Raw genomic sequence first — 15087 nt, 5'->3', positions numbered from 1 at the left:
AGGTTAAAAACAGGGATTTCTATGAAAATAAGCGATATTTTAGGGAAAAAACAGAGATTTCTATGAAAATCAGCGATATTTTAGGGGAAAAACAGGGATTTCTATGTAAATAAGCGATATTTTAGGGGAAAAACAGGGATTTCTATGAAAATCAGTGATATTTCAGGTTAAAAACAGGGATTTCTATGAAAATAAGCGATATTTAAGGTTAAAAACAGGGATTTCTATGAAAATAAGCGATATTTCAGGTGAAAAACAGGGATTTCTAGGAAAATAAGCGATATTTCAGGTTAAAAACAGGGATTTCTATGAAAATAAGCGATATTTCAGGTTACAAACAGGGATTTCTAGGAAAATAAGCGATATTTTAGGGGAAAAACAGGGATTTCTATGAAAATCAGCGATATTTAAGGTTAAAAACAGGGATTTCTATGAAAATAAGCGATATTTTAGGGGAAAAACAGGGATTTCTATGAAAATAAGCGATATTTAAGGTTAAAAACAGGGATTTCTATGAAAATAAGCGATATTTAAGGCGAAAAACAGGGATTTCTATGAAAATAAGCGATATTTTAGGGGAAAAACAGGGATTTCTATGAAAATCAGCGATATTTAAGGTGAAAAACAGGGATTTCTATGAAAATAAGCGATACTTCAGGTTAAAAACAGGGATTTCTAGGAAAATAAGCGATATTTTAGGGGAAAAACAGGGATTTCTATGAAAATCAGCGATATTTTAGGGGAAAAACAGGGATTTCCATGAAAATAAGTGATATTTAAGGGGAAAAACAGGGATTTCTATGAAAATAAGCGATATTTCAGGTTAAAAACAGGGATTTCTATGAAAATAAGCGATATTTTAGGGGAAAAACAGGGATTTCTATGAAAATCAGCGATATTTAAGGGGAAAAACAGGGATTTCTAGGAAAATAAGCGATATTTAAGGTTAAAAACAGGGATTTCTAGGAAAATAAGCGATATTTAAGGTTAAAAACAGGGATTTCTATGAAAATAAGCGATATTTTAGGGGAAAAAGAGGGATTTCTATGAAAATAAGCGATATTTTAGGGGAAAAAGAGGGATTTCTATGAAAATAAGCGATATTTCAGGTTAAAAACAGGGATTTCCATGAAAATAAGCGATATTTTAGGGAAAAAACAGAGATTTCTATGAAAATCAGTGATAATTCAGGTTAAAAACAGGGATTTCTATGAAAATAAGCGATATTTCAGGTGAAAAACAGGGATTTCTGTGAAAATCAGCGGTATTTTAGGGGAAAAACAGGGATTTCTAGGAAAATCAGCGATATTTTAGGGGAAAAACAGGGATTTCTATGAAAATCAGCGATATTTTAGGGGAAAAACAGGGATTTCTATGAAAATCAGTGATAATTCAGGTTAAAAACAGGGATTTCTATGAAAATAAGCGATATTTCAGGTTAAAAACAGGGATTTCTATGAAAATAAGCGTTATTTTAGGGGAAAAACAGGGATTTCTATGAAAATAAGCGATATTTCAGGTTAAAAACAGGGATTTCTAGGAAAATAAGCGATATTTCAGGTTACAAACAGGGATTTCTATGAAAATCAGCGGTATTTTAGGGGAAAAACAGGGATTTCTATGAAAATCAGCGATATTTTAGGGGAAAAACAGGGATTTCTATGAAAATAAGCGATATTTTAGGGGAAAAACAGGGATTTCTATGAAAATCAGCGATATTTCAGGTTAAAAACAGGGATTTCTATGAAAATAAGCGATATTTAAGGTTAAAAACAGGGATTTCTATGAAAATAAGCAATATTTCAGGTGAAAAACAGGGATTTCTATGAAAATAAGCGATATTTTAGGGGAAAAACAGGGATTTCTATGAAAATAAGCGATATTTCAGGTTAAAAACAGGGATTTCTATGAAAATAAGCGATATTTTAGGGGAAAAACAGGGATTTCTAGGAAAATAAGCAATATTTAAGGTTAAAAACAGGGATTTCTATGAAAATAAGCGATATTTTAGGGAAAAAACAGGGATTTCTATGAAAATAAGCGATATTTAAGGTTAAAAACAGGGATTTCTATGAAAATAAGCGATATTTAAGGTTAAAAACAGGGATTTCTATGAAAATAAGCGATATTTTAGGGGAAAAACAGGGATTTCTATGAAAATAAGCGATATTTCAGGTGAAAAACAGGGATTTCTATGAAAATAAGCGATATTTCAGGTGAAAAACAGGGATTTCTATGAAAATAAGCGATATTTAAGGTTAAAAACAGGGATTTCTAGGAAAATAAGCGATATTTAAGGGGAAAAACAGGGATTTCTAGGAAAATAAGCGATATTTAAGGTTAAAAACAGGGATTTCTATGAAAATAATCGATATTTTAGGGGAAAAACAGGGATCTCCATGAAAATAAGCGATATTTAAGGTTAAAAACAGGGATTTCTAGGAAAATAAGCGATATTTAAGGTTAAAAACAGGGATTTCTATGAAAATCAGCGGTATTTTAGGGGAAAAACAGGGATTTCTATGAAAATAAGCGATATTTCAGGTTAAAAACAGGGATTTCTATGAAAATAAGCGATATTTCAGGTGAAAAACAGGGATTTCTATGAAAATCAGCGATATTTTAGGTGAAAAACAGGGATTTCTATAAAAATAAGCATTTTTTAGGTTAAAAATAGGGATTTCTATGAAAATAAGCAATATTTAAGGTTAAAAACAGGGATTTCTATGAAAATAAGCGATATTTAAGGTTAAAAACAGGGATTTCTATGAAAATAAGCGATATTTTAGGGAAAAAACAGAGATTTCTATGAAAATCAGCGATATTTTAGGGGAAAAACAGGGATTTCTATGTAAATAAGCGATATTTTAGGGGAAAAACAGGGATTTCTATGAAAATCAGTGATATTTCAGGTTAAAAACAGGGATTTCTATGAAAATAAGCGATATTTAAGGTTAAAAACAGGGATTTCTATGAAAATAAGCGATATTTCAGGTGAAAAACAGGGATTTCTAGGAAAATAAGCGATATTTCAGGTTAAAAACAGGGATTTCTATGAAAATAAGCGATATTTCAGGTTACAAACAGGGATTTCTAGGAAAATAAGCGATATTTTAGGGGAAAAACAGGGATTTCTATGAAAATCAGCGATATTTAAGGTTAAAAACAGGGATTTCTATGAAAATAAGCGATATTTTAGGGGAAAAACAGGGATTTCTATGAAAATAAGCGATATTTAAGGTTAAAAACAGGGATTTCTATGAAAATAAGCGATATTTAAGGCGAAAAACAGGGATTTCTATGAAAATAAGCGATATTTTAGGGGAAAAACAGGGATTTCTATGAAAATCAGCGATATTTAAGGTGAAAAACAGGGATTTCTATGAAAATAAGCGATACTTCAGGTTAAAAACAGGGATTTCTAGGAAAATAAGCGATATTTTAGGGGAAAAACAGGGATTTCTATGAAAATCAGCGATATTTTAGGGGAAAAACAGGGATTTCCATGAAAATAAGCGATATTTAAGGGGAAAAACAAGGATTTCTATGAAAATCAGCGATATTTTAGGGGAAAAACAGGGATTTCTATGAAAATAAGCGATATTTAAGGGGAAAAACAGGGATTTCTATGAAAATAAGCGATATTTCAGGGGAAAAACAGGGATTTCTATGAAAATAAGCGATATTTTAGGGGAAAAACAGGGATTTCTATGAAAATAAGCGATATTTCAGGTTAAAAACAGGGATTTCTATGAAAATAAGCGATATTTCAGGTGAAAAACAGGGATTTCTATGAAAATAAGCGATATTTAAGGGGAAAAACAGGGATTTCCATGAAAATAAGCGATATTTAAGGTTAAAAACAGGGATTTCTATGAAAATCAGCGATATTTTAGGGGAAAAACAGGGATTTCTATGAAAATCAGCTATATTTTAGGGGAAAAAGAGGGATTTCTAGGAAAATAAGCGATATTTAAGGTTAAAAAGAGGGATTTCTAGGAAAATAAGCGATATTTAAGGTTAAAAACAGGGATTTCTAGGAAAATAAGCGATATTTAAGGTTAAAAACAGGGATTTCCATGAAAATAAGCGATATTTTAGGGGAAAAACAGGGATTTCTATGAAAATCAGCGATATTTAAGGTGAAAAACAGGGATTTCTATGAAAATAAGCGATATTTTAGGGAAAAAACAGGGATTTCTATGAAAATAAGGGATATTTAAGGTTAAAAACAGGGATTTCTATGAAAATAAGCGATATTTAAGGTTAAAAACAGGGATTTCTATGAAAATAAGCAATATTTAAGGTTAAAAACAGGGATTTCTAGGAAAATAAGCGATATTTAAGGTTAAAAACAGGGATTTCTAGGAAAATAAGCGATATTTTCGGGGAAAAACAGGGATTTCTATGAAAATAAGCGATATTTAAGGTTAAAAACAGGGATTTCCATGAAAATAAGTGATATTTTAGGGGAAAAACAGGGATTTCTATGAAAATAAGCGATATTTAAGGTTAAAAACAGGGATTTCCATGAAAATAAGCGATATTTAAGGTTAAAAACATGGATTTCTATGAAAATCAGCGATATTTTAGGGGAAAAACAGGGATTTCTAGGAAAATAAGCGATATTTTAGGGGAAAAACAGGGATTTCTATGAAAATAAGCGATATTTTAGGGGAAAAACAGGGATTGCTATGAAAATAAGCGATATTTTAGGGGAAAAACAGGGATTTCTATGAAAATAAGCGATATTTAAGGTTAAAAACAGGGATTTCCATGAAAATAAGCGATATTTTAGGGGAAAAACAGGGATTTCTATGAAAATAAGCGATATTTAAGGTTAAAAACAGGGATTTCCATGAAAATAAGCGATATTTAAGGTTAAAAACATGGATTTCTATGAAAATCAGCGATATTTAAGGTTAAAAACAGGGATTTCTAGGAAAATAAGCGATATTTTAGGGGAAAAACAGGGATTTCTATGAAAATAAGTGATATTTTAGGGGAAAAACAGGGATTTCTATGAAAATCAGCGATATTTAAGGTTAAAAACAGGGATTTCCATGAAAATAAGCGATATTTTAGGGGAAAAACAGGGATTTCTATGAAAATAAGCGATATTTAAGGTTAAAAACAGGGATTTCCATGAAAATAAGCGATATTTAAGGTTAAAAACATGGATTTCTATGAAAATCAGCGATATTTAAGGTTAAAAACAGGGATTTCCATGAAAATAAGCGATATTTTAGGGGAAAAACAGGGATTTCTATGAAAATAAGCGATATTTAAGGTTAAAAACAGGGATTTCCATGAAAATAAGCGATATTTAAGGTTAAAAACATGGATTTCTATGAAAATCAGCGATATTTTAGGGGAAAAACTGGGATTTCTAGGAAAATAAGCGATATTTAAGGTTAAAAACAGGGATTTCCATGAAAATCAGCGATATTTTAAAGGAAAAACAGGGATTTCCATGAAAATAAGCGATATTTAAGGTTAAAAACAGGGATTTCTAGGAAAGTAAGCGATATTTAAGGTTAAAAACAGGGATTTCTAGGAAAATAAGCGATATTTAAGGTTAAAAACAGGGATTTCTATGAAAATCAGCGATATTTTAGGGGAAAAACAGGGATTTCTATGAAAATAAGCGATATTTAAGGTTAAAAACAGGGATTTCTAGGAAAATAAGCGATATTTAAGGTCAAAAACAAGGATTTCTATGAAAATAAGCGATATTTAAGGTTAAAAACAGGGATTTCCATGAAAATAAGTGATATTTTAGGGGAAAAACAGGGATTTCTATGAAAATAAGCGATATTTAAGGTTAAAAACAGGGATTTCCATGAAAATAAGCGATATTTAAGGTTAAAAACATGGATTTCTATGAAAATCAGTGATATTTTAGGGGAAAAACAGGGATTTCTGTGAAAATAAGCGATATTTTAGGGGAAAAACAGGGATTGCTATGAAAATAAGCGATATTTTAGGGGAAAAACAGGGATTTCCATGAAAATAAGTGATATTTTAGGGGAAAAACAGGGATTTCTATGAAAATAAGCGATATTTCAGGTTAAAAACAGGGATTTCCATGAAAATAAGTGATATTTTAGGGGAAAAACAGGGATTTCTATGAAAATAAGCGATATTTCAGGTTAAAAACAGGGATTTCCATGAAAATAAGCGAGATTTCAGGGGAAAAACAGGGATTTCTATGAAAATAAGCGACATTTAAGGTTAAAAACAGGGATTTCCATGAAAATAAGTGATATTTTAGGGGAAAAACAGGGATTTCTATGAAAATAAGCGATATTTTAGGGGAAAAACAGGGATTTCTATGAAAATAAGCGATATTTTAGGGGAAAAACAGGGATTTCTATGAAAATAAGCGATATTTAAGGTGAAAAACAGGGATTTCTATGAAAATAAGCGATATTTTAGGGGAAAAACAGGGATTTCTATGAAAATAAGCGATATTTTAGGGGAAAAACAGGGATTTCTATGAAAATAAGCGATATTTAAGGTTAAAAACAGGGATTTCTATGAAAATCAGCGATATTTTAGGGGAAAAAGAGGGATTTCTATGAAAATAAGCGATATTTCAGGTTAAAAACAGGGATTTCTATGAAAATAAGCGATATTTCAGGTTAAAAACAGGGATTTCTATGAAAATAAGCGATATTTAAGGTTAAAAACAGGGATTTCTATGAAAATAAGCGATATTTAAGGTTAAAAACAGGGATTTCTGGGAAAATAAGCGATATTTTAGGGGAAAAACAGGGATTTCTATGAAAATAAGCGATATTTAAGGTTAAAAACAGGGATTTCTATGAAAATCAGCGATATTTAAGGTTAAAAACAGGGATTTCTATGAAAATCAGCGATATTTAAGGTTAAAAACAGGGATTTCTATGAAAATAAGCGATATTTAAGGTTAAAAACAGGGATTTCTATGAAAATCAGCGATATTTTAGGGGAAAAACAGGGATTTCTATGAAAATCAGCGATATTTTAGGGGAAAAACAGGGATTTCTATGAAAATCAGCGATATTTTAGGGGAAAAACAGGGATTTCTAGGAAAATAAGCGATATTTAAGGTTAAAAACAGGGATTTCTATGAAAATAAGCGATATTTAAGGTTAAAAACAGGGATTTCTATGAAAATCAGCGATATTTTAGGGGAAAAACAGGGATTTCTATGAAAATAAGCGATATTTAAGGGGAGAAACAGGGATTTCTATGAAAATAAGCAATATTTAAGGTTAAAAACAGGGATTTCTATGAAAATAAGTGATATTTCAGGTTAAAAACAGGGATTTCTATGAAAATAAGCGATATTTAAGGTTAATAACAGGGATTTCTATGAAAATAAGCCATATTTTAGGGGAAAAAGAGGGATTTCTATGAAAATCAGCGATATTTAAGGTTAAAAACAGGGATTTCTATGAAAATCAGCGATATTTTAGGGGAAAAACAGGGATTTCCATGAAAATACGCGATATTTCAGGGGAAAAACAGGGATTTCTATGAAAATAAGTGATATTTAAGGTTAAAAACAGGGATTTCTAGGAAAATCAGCGATATTTTAGGGGAAAAACAGGGATTTCTATGAAAATCAGCGATATTTTAGGGGAAAAACAGGGATTTCTATGAAAATCAGCGATATTTAAGGTTAAAAACAGGGATTTCTATGAAAATCAGCGATATTTTAGGGGAAAAACAGGGATTTCTAGGAAAATAAGCGATATTTAAGGTTAAAAACGAATTTCTATGAAAATCAGCGATATTTAAGGTTAAAAACAGGGATTTCTATGAGAATCAGCATTATTTTAGGGGAAAAACATAGATTTCCATGAAAATAAGCGATATTTTAGGGGAAAAACAGGGATTTCTATGAAAATAAGCGGTATTTAAGGTTAAAAACAGGGATTTCTATGAAAATAAGCGATATTTAAGGTTAAAAACAGGGATTTCTATGAAAATAAGCGATATTTAAGGTTAAAAACAGGGATTTCTATGAAAATAAGCGATATTTCAGGTGAAAAACAGGGATTTCTGTGAAAATAAGCGATATTTAAGGTTAAAAAGAGGGATTTCTAGGAAAATAAGCGATATTTCAGGTGAAAAACAGGGATTTCTGTGAAAATAAGCGATATTTCAGGTGAAAAACAGGGATTTCTAGGAAAATAAGCGATATTTCAGGTGAAAAACAGGGATTTCTAGGAAAATAAGCGATATTTCAGGTGAAAAACAGGGATTTCTATGAAAATAAGCGATATTTTAGGTGAAAAACAGGGATTTCTGTGAAAATAAGCGATATTTCAGGTGAAAAACAGGGATTTCTATGAAAATAAGCGATATTTTAGGTGAAAAACAGGGATTTCTGTGAAAATAAGCGATATTTCAGGTGAAAAACAGGGATTTCTATGAAAATAAGCGATATTTCAGGTGAAAAACAGGGATTTCTAGGAAAATAAGCGATATTTCAGGTGAAAAACAGGGATTTCTAGGAAAATAAGCGACATTTAAGGTTAAAAACAGGGATTTCTATGAAAATAAGCGATATTTAAGGTTAAAAACAGGGATTTCTATGAAAATAAGCGATATTTAAGGTTAAAAACAGGGATTTCTATGAAAATCAGCGATATTTTAGGGGAAAAAGAGGGATTTCTATGAAAATAAGCGATATTTCAGGTTAAAAACAGGGATTTCTATGAAAATAAGCGATATTTCAGGTTAAAAACAGGGATTTCTATGAAAATAAGCGATATTTAAGGTTAAAAACAGGGATTTCTATGAAAATAAGCGATATTTAAGGTTAAAAACAGGGATTTCTGGGAAAATAAGCGATATTTTAGGGGAAAAACAGGGATTTCTATGAAAATAAGCGATATTTAAGGTTAAAAACAGGGATTTCTAGGAAAATAAGCGATATTTAAGGTGAAAAACAGGGATTTCTATGAAAATCAGCGATATTTTAGGGGAAAAAGAGGGATTTCTATGAAAATAAGCGATATTTCAGGTTAAAAACAGGGATTTCTATGAAAATAAGCGACATTTAAGGTTAAAAACAGGGATTTCTATGAAAATAAGCGATATTTAAGGTGAAAAACAGGGATTTCTATGAAAATAAGCGATATTTAAGGTTAAAAACAGGGATTTCTATGAAAATCAGCGATATTTTAGGGGAAAAAGAGGGATTTCTATGAAAATAAGCGATATTTCAGGTTAAAAACAGGGATTTCTATGAAAATAAGCGATATTTCAGGTTAAAAACAGGGATTTCTATGAAAATAAGCGATATTTAAGGTTAAAAACAGGGATTTCTATGAAAATAAGCGATATTTAAGGTTAAAAACAGGGATTTCTGGGAAAATAAGCGATATTTTAGGGGAAAAACAGGGATTTCTATGAAAATAAGCGATATTTAAGGTTAAAAACAGGGATTTCTAGGAAAATCAGCGATATTTAAGGTTAAAAACAGGGATTTCTATGAAAATCAGCGATATTTAAGGTTAAAAACAGGGATTTCTATGAAAATAAGCGATATTTAAGGTTAAAAACAGGGATTTCTATGAAAATCAGCGATATTTTAGGGGAAAAACAGGGATTTCTATGAAAATCAGCGATATTTTAGGGGAAAAACAGGGATTTCTAGGAAAATAAGCGATATTTAAGGTTAAAAACAGGGATTTCTATGAAAATAAGCGATATTTAAGGTTAAAAACAGGGATTTCTATGAAAATAAGCGATATTTTAGGGGAAAAACAGGGATTTCTAGGAAAATAAGCGATATTTAAGGTTAAAAACAGGGATTTCTATGAAAATAAGAGATATTTAAGGTTAAAAACAGGGATTGCTATGAAAATCAGCGATATTTAAGGTTAAAAACAGGGATTCCTATGAAAATAAGCGATATTTATGGTTAAAAACAGGGATTTCTATGAAAATAAGCGATATTTTAGGGGAAAAACAGGGATTTCTATGAAAATAAGCGATATTTAAGATTAAAAACAGGGATTTCTATGAAAATCAGCGATATTTCAGGTTAAAAACAGGGATTTCTATGAAAATAAGCGATATTTAAGGTTAAAAACAGGGATTTCTATGAAAATAAGCGATATTTCAGGTTAAAAACAGGGATTTCTATGAAAATAAGCGATATTTAAGGTTAAAAACAGGGATTTCCATGAAAATAAGCGATATTTAAGGTTAAAAACAGGGATTTCTATGAAAATAAGCGATATTTAAGGTTAAAAACAGGGATTTCTAGGAAAATCAGCGATATTTCAGGTTAAAAACAGGGATTTCTGTGAAAATATGTGATATTTTAGGGGAAAAACATGGATTTCTAGGAAAATAAGTGATATTTTAGAGGAAAAACAGGGATTTCTATGAAAATAAGGGATATTTCAGGTGAAAAACAGGGATTTCTATGAAAATAAGCGATATTTAAGGTTAAAAACAGGGATTTCTATGAAAATAAGCGATATTTAAGGTTAAAAACAGGGATTTCTATGAAAATAAGCGATATTTAAGGTTAAAAACAGGGATTTCTATGAAAATAAGCGATATTTAAGGTTAAAAACAGGGATTTCTATGAAAATAAGCGATATTTCAGGTTAAAAACGGATTTCTAGGAAAATAAGTGATATTTCAGGTGATAAACAGGGATTTCTGTGAAAATAAGCGATATTTCAGGTTAAAAACAGGGATTTCTATGAAAATAAGCGATATTTAAGGGAAAAAACAGGGATTTCTATGAAAATAAGCGATATTTTAGGGGAAAAACAGGGATTTCTATGAAAATAAGCGATATTGAAGGTTAAAAACAGGGATTTCTAGGAAAATAAGCGATATTTTAGGGGAAAAACAGGGATTTCTATGAAAATCAGCGATATTTTAGGGGAAAAACAGGGATTTCTAGGAAAATAAGCGATATTTAAGGGGAAAAAGAGGGATTTCTATGAAAATAAGCGATATTTCAGGTTAAAAACAGGGATTTCTATGAAAATAAGCGATATTTAAGGTTAAAAACAGGGATTTCTATGAAAATCAGCAATATTTAAGGTTAAAAACAGGGATTTCTATGAAAATCAGCGATATTTAAGGTTAAAAACAGGGATTTCTATGAAAATAAGCGATATTTTAGGGGAAAAACAGGGATTTCTATGAAAATAAGCGATATTTTAGGGGAAAAACAGGGATTTCTATGAAAATAAGCGATATTTCAGGTTAAAAACAGGGATTTCTATGAAAATAAGCGATATTTAAGGTTAAAAACAGGGATTTCTATGAAAATAAGCGATATTTTAGGGGAAAAACAGGGATTTCTATGAAAATAAGCGATATTTCAGGTTAAAAACAGGGATTTCTATGAAAATAAGCGATATTTAAGGTGAAAAACAGGGATTTCTATGAAAATAAGCGATATTTAAGGTGAAAAACAGGGATTGCTATGAAAATAAGCGATATTTAAGGTTAAAAACAGGGATTGCTATGAAAATAAGCGATATTTAAGGTTAAAAACAGGGATTTCTATGAAAATAAGCGATATTTAAGGAAAAACAGGGATTTCCATAAAAATAAGTGATATTTAAGGTTAAAAACAGGGATTTCTATGAAAATAAGCGATATTTAAGGGGAAAAAGAGGGATTTCTATGAAAATCAGCGATATTTTAGGGGAAAAACAGGGATTTCTATGAAAATAAGCGATATTTCAGGTTAAAAACAGGGATTTCTATGAAAATAAGCGATATTTAAGGGGAAAAACAGGGATTTCTATGAAAATAAGCGATATTTAAGGTGAAAAACAGGGATTTCGATGAAAATAAGCGATATTTCAGGTTAAAAACAGGGATTTCTATGAAAATAAGCGATATTTCAGGTTAAAAACAGGGATTTCTATGAAAATAAGCGATATTTAAGGTTAAAAACAGGGATTTCGATGAAAATAAGCGATATTTAAGGTTAAAAACAGGGATTTCTACGAAAATCAGCGATATTTAAGGTTAAAAACAGGGATTTCTATGAAAATCAGCGATATTTAAGGTGAAAAACAGGGATTTCTATGAAAATAAGCGATATTTAAGGTGAAAAACAGGGATTTCGATGAAAATAAGCGATATTTAAGGTTAAAAACAGGGATTTCTATGAAAATAAGCGATATTTAAGGTTAAAAACAGGGATTTCTATGAAAATAAGCGATATTTAAGGTGAAAAACAGGGATTTCTATGAAAATAAGCGATATTTTAGGGGAAAAACAGGGATTTCTATGAAAATAAGCGATATTTAAGGTTAAAAACAGGGATTTCTATGAAAATAAGCGATATTTCAGGTTAAAAACAGGGATTTCTATGAAAATAAGCGATATTTTAGGTGAAAAACAGGGATTTCTATGAAAATAAGCGATATTTTAGGTGAAAAACAGGGATTGCTATGAAAATAGGCGATATTTCAGGTTAAAAACAGGGATTTCTATGAAAATCAGCGATATTTTAGGGGAAAAACAGGGATTTCTATGAAAATCAGCGATATTTTAGGGGAAAAACAGGGATTTCTATGAAAATAAGCGATATTTTAGGGGAAAAACAGGGATTTCTATGAAAATCAGCGATATTTAAGGTTAAAAACAGGGATTTCTATGAAAATCAGCGATATTTAAGGTGAAAAACAGGGATTTCTATGAAAATAAGCGATATTTAAGGTGAAAAACAGGGATTTCTATGAAAATAAGCGATATTTAAGGTTAAAAACAGGGATTTCTATGAAAATAAGCGATATTTTAGGGGAAAAACAGGGATTTCTATGAAAATCAGCGATATTTTAGGGGAAAAACAGGGATTTCTATGAAAATCAGCGATATTTAAGGTTAAAAACAGGGATTTCTATGAAAATCAGCGATATTTAAGGTGAAAAACAGGGATTTCTATGAAAATAAGCGATATTTAAGGTTAAAAACAGGGATTTCTATGAAAAAAAGCGATATTTAAGGTTAAAAACAGGGATTTCTATGAAAATAAGTGATATTTTAGGGGAAAAACAGGGATTTCTATGAAAATAAGCGATATTTTAGGGGAAAAACAGGGATTTCTATGAAAATAAGCGATATTTAAGGGGAAAAACAGGGATTTCTATGAAAATAAGCGATATTTAAGGGGAAAAACAGGGATTTCTATGAAAATAAGCGATATTTCAGGTTAAAAACAGGGATTTCTATGAAAATAAGCGATATTTAAGGTGAAAAACAGGGATTTCTATGAAAATAAGCGATATTTAAGGTTAAAAACAGGGATTGCTATGAAAATAAGCGATATTTAAGGTTAAAAACAGGGATTGCTATGAAAATAAGCGATATTTAAGGTTAAAAACAGGGATTTCTATGAAAATAAGCGATATTTAAGGAAAAACAGGGATTTCTATGAAAATAAGCGATATTTTAGGGGAAAAACAGGGATTTCTATGAAAATAAGCGATATTTAAGGGGAAAAACAGGGATTTCTAGGAAAATCAGCGATATTTTAGGGGAAAAACAGGGATTTCTATGAAAATAAGCGATATTTAAGGTTAAAAACAGGGATTTCTATGAAAATAAGCGATATTTAAGGTTAAAAACAGGGATTTCTATGAAAATCAGCGATATTTAAGGTTAAAAACAGGGATTTCTACGAAAATCAGCGATATTTAAGGTTAAAAACAGGGATTTCTATGAAAATCAGCGATATTTAAGGTGAAAAACAGGGATTTCTATGAAAATAAGCGATATTTAAGGTGAAAAACAGGGATTTCGATGAAAATAAGCGATATTTAAGGTTAAAAACAGGGATTTCTATGAAAATCAGCGATATTTAAGGTTAAAAACAGGGATTTCTATGAAAATAAGCGATATTTAAGGTTAAAAACAGGGATTTCTATGAAAATCAGCGATATTTTAGGGGAAAAACAGGGATTTCTATGAAAATAAGCGATATTTAAGGGGAAAAACAGGGATTTCTATGAAAATAAGCGATATTTAAGGTTAAAAACCGGGATTTCTATGAAAATCAGCGATATTTTAGGGGAAAAACAGGGATTTCCATGAAAATAAGTGATATTTCAGGTTAAAAACAGGGATTTCTATGAAAATCAGCGATATTTAAGGTTAAAAACAGGGATTTCTATGAAAATAAGCGATATTTCAGGTGAAAAACAGGGATTTCTATGAAAATAAGCGATATTTAAGGTTAAAAACAGGGATTTCCATGAAAATAAGCGATATTTTAGGGGAAAAACAGGGATTTCTAGGAAAATCAGCGGTATTTCAGGGGAATACAGGGATTTCTATGAAAATAAGCGATATTTCAGGTTAAAAACAGGGATTTCTATGAAAATAAGCGATATTTCAGGTTAAAAACAGGGATTTCTAGGAAAATAAGCGATATTTCAGGTGAAAAACAGGGATTTCTGTGAAAATAAGCGATATTTAAGGTGAAAAACAGGGATTTCTAGGAAAATCAGCGATATTTAAGGTTAAAAACAGGGATTTCTAGGAAAATAAGCGATATTTAAGGTTAAAAACAGGGATTTCGATGAAAATAAGCGATATTTAAGGTTAAAAACAGGGATTTCTATGAAAATAAGCGATATTTCAGGTGAAAAACAGGGATTGCTATGAAAATCAGCGATATTTTAGGGGAAAAACAGGGATTTCCATGAAAATAAGTGATATTTTAGGGGAAAAATAGGGATTTCTATGAAAATAAGCGATATTTAAGGTTAAAAACAGGGATTTCTAGGAAAATAAGCGATATTTTAGGGGAAAAACAGGGATTTCTAGGAAAATAAGCGATATTTCAGGTTAAAAACAGGGATTTCTAGGAAAATAAGCGATATTTAAGGTTAAAAACAGGGATTTCTATGAAAATAAGCGATATTTAAGGGGAAAAACAGGGATTTCTATGAAAATAAGCGATATTTTAGGTTAAAAACAGGGATTTCTATGAAAATAAGCGATATTTTAGGGGAAAACAGGGATTTCTATGAAAATCAGCGATATTTAAGGTTAAAAACAGGGATTTCCATGAAAATAAGCGATATTTAAGGTTAAAAA

General features: G+C 30.5%; 1 long non-coding RNA gene across 2 annotated transcripts in view; it reads left to right on the top strand.

The window, feature by feature from the left end:
- The window catches only part of LOC125687839 (uncharacterized), a 50731-nt gene that overhangs the window by 26073 nt on the left and 9571 nt on the right, over window positions 1-15087 (top strand). The window contains exons 3-5 of one of the 2 annotated variants that reach the window (XR_007374429.1): window positions 9020-9306; window positions 11763-11967; window positions 12132-12273. This is a non-coding gene — a long non-coding RNA (uncharacterized LOC125687839). Of the gene's footprint in view, window positions 1-9019; window positions 9307-11762; window positions 11968-12131; window positions 12274-15087 lie in introns of those variants that run through there. The other variant, XR_007374430.1, reaches the window with a different exon arrangement.

The sequence above is a fragment of the Lagopus muta genome, unplaced genomic scaffold, assembly GCF_023343835.1.
Source record: "Lagopus muta isolate bLagMut1 unplaced genomic scaffold, bLagMut1 primary scaffold_91, whole genome shotgun sequence".
NCBI lineage: Eukaryota > Metazoa > Chordata > Aves > Galliformes > Phasianidae > Lagopus > Lagopus muta.
Note: the sequence above shows the minus strand (reverse complement) of the source record. Positions and strands in the feature narration are given on the sequence as shown.